This window comes from Odontesthes bonariensis, chromosome 19 (genome assembly GCF_027942865.1).
Source record: "Odontesthes bonariensis isolate fOdoBon6 chromosome 19, fOdoBon6.hap1, whole genome shotgun sequence".
In the NCBI taxonomy this organism is placed as follows: domain Eukaryota; kingdom Metazoa; phylum Chordata; class Actinopteri; order Atheriniformes; family Atherinopsidae; genus Odontesthes; species Odontesthes bonariensis.
In genome coordinates, this window is record NC_134524.1 from 34277437 (window position 1) to 34279601 (window position 2165).

A 2165-nucleotide genomic window follows, 5' to 3' on the forward strand; every position below is an offset into this window, starting at 1 on the left:
ATAGTCTTGAGACTATTGCTTGAGATACTACTGGAGCTTGCTTTCTAGCTTTTTTCTGTGTAATTCCTTGCTCTCAGTTCTCTTCTTTTACAGCTGTTTTTAGTCCTCCCTGTCTCCCTTCCCGAAGGCTTTCTTTTTTATGTTCAGCAGCAATGCAAAACAGTCCAAACAGTGTGTGGGTGTTTCTTCTGCGTTCTCACATTTGTTCATCCTTTCCCTAAGCACATTCAGTATTTCTGGGGAAAATGGGTTAGGCTGAATTAGAATGAGAAATGGTGATGGAAGGAGCAGATGTCCGTGTCTGTGTAGACATGACAGAAGAGAGTGTGAACATAGTATTTAATCCAAACTGTGAGCGTTTCAACAACAAAGAGGGAATATGCTGGGAGAGGAGGAAGCTGGAAGAAGTCTGGTGTTTGGGATAATAAGTAACAGGAAATTAGTCATGAGCAACAAATGTTACACACGGGAGAAAATATGTGTGTTTCTATTTTAAGAAGAATGATAGATGTTGGAAAGTTTGTATATTGGAGAGAATGTGTCATGTTGAATCACACACAGGGGTATCCTGAGCCGGTTCTCACTAACACAGCATCATGTTCTGTGGAATGTGTTCACTCTCCCTATTAGAAGTCTGTATATCACCACAATGATTTTTAATCATTTTGTAAAATTCCTAGGTGTCACGGCTACATGGTTGCATTTTATTCAGAAGGTTCATTAACACAGTTATTGCAAATCAACAAAATGTTACCCTGAAGAGAAGTTTTGGTCAAGATTAAGAACTCATCATAGCACAGAAACAGTGCTGATGAAATTGACCAATTATCTCTTAATGCCTCTGATTATGGAGATTATATTGTTTTAGATCTCAGTGCTGCATTTGATATGATACGGACATGAGATACATATTAATTGAATCCCTTTATGACTGAGTTAAGTGACACGATTGTTATACATTGACCAAAATAGGATTAAGATTCTTAAAATGCTAAAAGTAATATAAAATTAATATCTTTAGTGTTTCCAGATGGCCCTCAAATCCATGAGAAACTGGAATATGAAAGGTGTGTATCTCCCATTTATCATAACTACGTAACTGAAAGTGCTGACAAGCTTCCAAATCTGAGAACATAATTTGTTCTCTTACACTCTGTAACTACTTTAAAATTCAAACTATCCATTTCATCTGAGCCAAGTAGCAGCCTAAAGATAAAGATGTTAATGTTAAAGATGTTCTTGGTTTCATTATGCCCTGTTGACAGTGCTGTGGCTGCATTAGTTAGAGATAACGGGTTTGAATCCTTGTGGTTTTGTAATGATGGCACACTTTTACACACATATACAGTATGGCCCACTTCAAATTTGTTGAACAGGAAGTGATAAAGAGACAAGTTAACATTTCTGTATGCTTTGGTCCGGTAACAATTAGCAGGTTAGACGTACATATTACCAACATCGTTCCCAGAAGTGAATACTTTATGGGAAAAGACGAGCTTTTTTATGCATATCTATCAAAATGTTTATCTCCTGTATATTTGTGTTATATAAAGTTAAAGTTCGCTGCGAGCAGGGTTCGAACCTGCGCGGGAAGATCCCATTGGATTTCAAGTCCAACGCCTTAACCACTCGGCCATCGCAGCAGATACCCGCCACATGAAGCCATACAGAGACTTCCATGTTCTACACCGTCACTATACCAACAGTATGGACTGCTTTGTCCGTAATATAGTAGTATATGTATTATGTATGCAGTTTATCTTAGTGGATTAACTACTGTACTCCCCAGTCACCGAATGACCTGTCCATTTCGCCTACTTTAAGTGAAGTCAAGCCAGCCGACACTCGTCCGCGGATGGAATTTCGCTGTGCACAAGCACAGCCCTCACGTAAAAGGCCACGCCCCCATTCCGGTGAAAACAGAGGACCAGTGTTCAGGCTGATTTAAGGCTGATTTAAGCCTGATTTAAGGCTGATTTAAGCTTCAGACGCAAAGCCTCTGACGCTCGGACGCAGAGTCTCTGCGAGCGTCAAAATCTTGACCACTCCCCCACGCAGAGGCTCTGCGCGCGTTGTCGTGCACCTCAGAAAAATCCTGACTACGCGACAGACGCACGCAGACCACCAACGGAAGTGCGCAGACAAAAGCGGCTGTGATTGGTCCT

At 40.7% G+C, this 2165-nt stretch overlaps 1 non-coding gene across 1 annotated transcript; it reads right to left on the bottom strand.

Annotated features, from left to right (window-relative positions):
• Positions 1-1561: 1561 nt before the first annotated feature.
• On the bottom strand, positions 1562-1643 carry trnas-uga (transfer RNA serine (anticodon UGA)). Its single transcript has one exon. It is a non-coding gene; the product is annotated as a tRNA-Ser (tRNA).
• Positions 1644-2165: the final 522 nt, after the last annotated feature.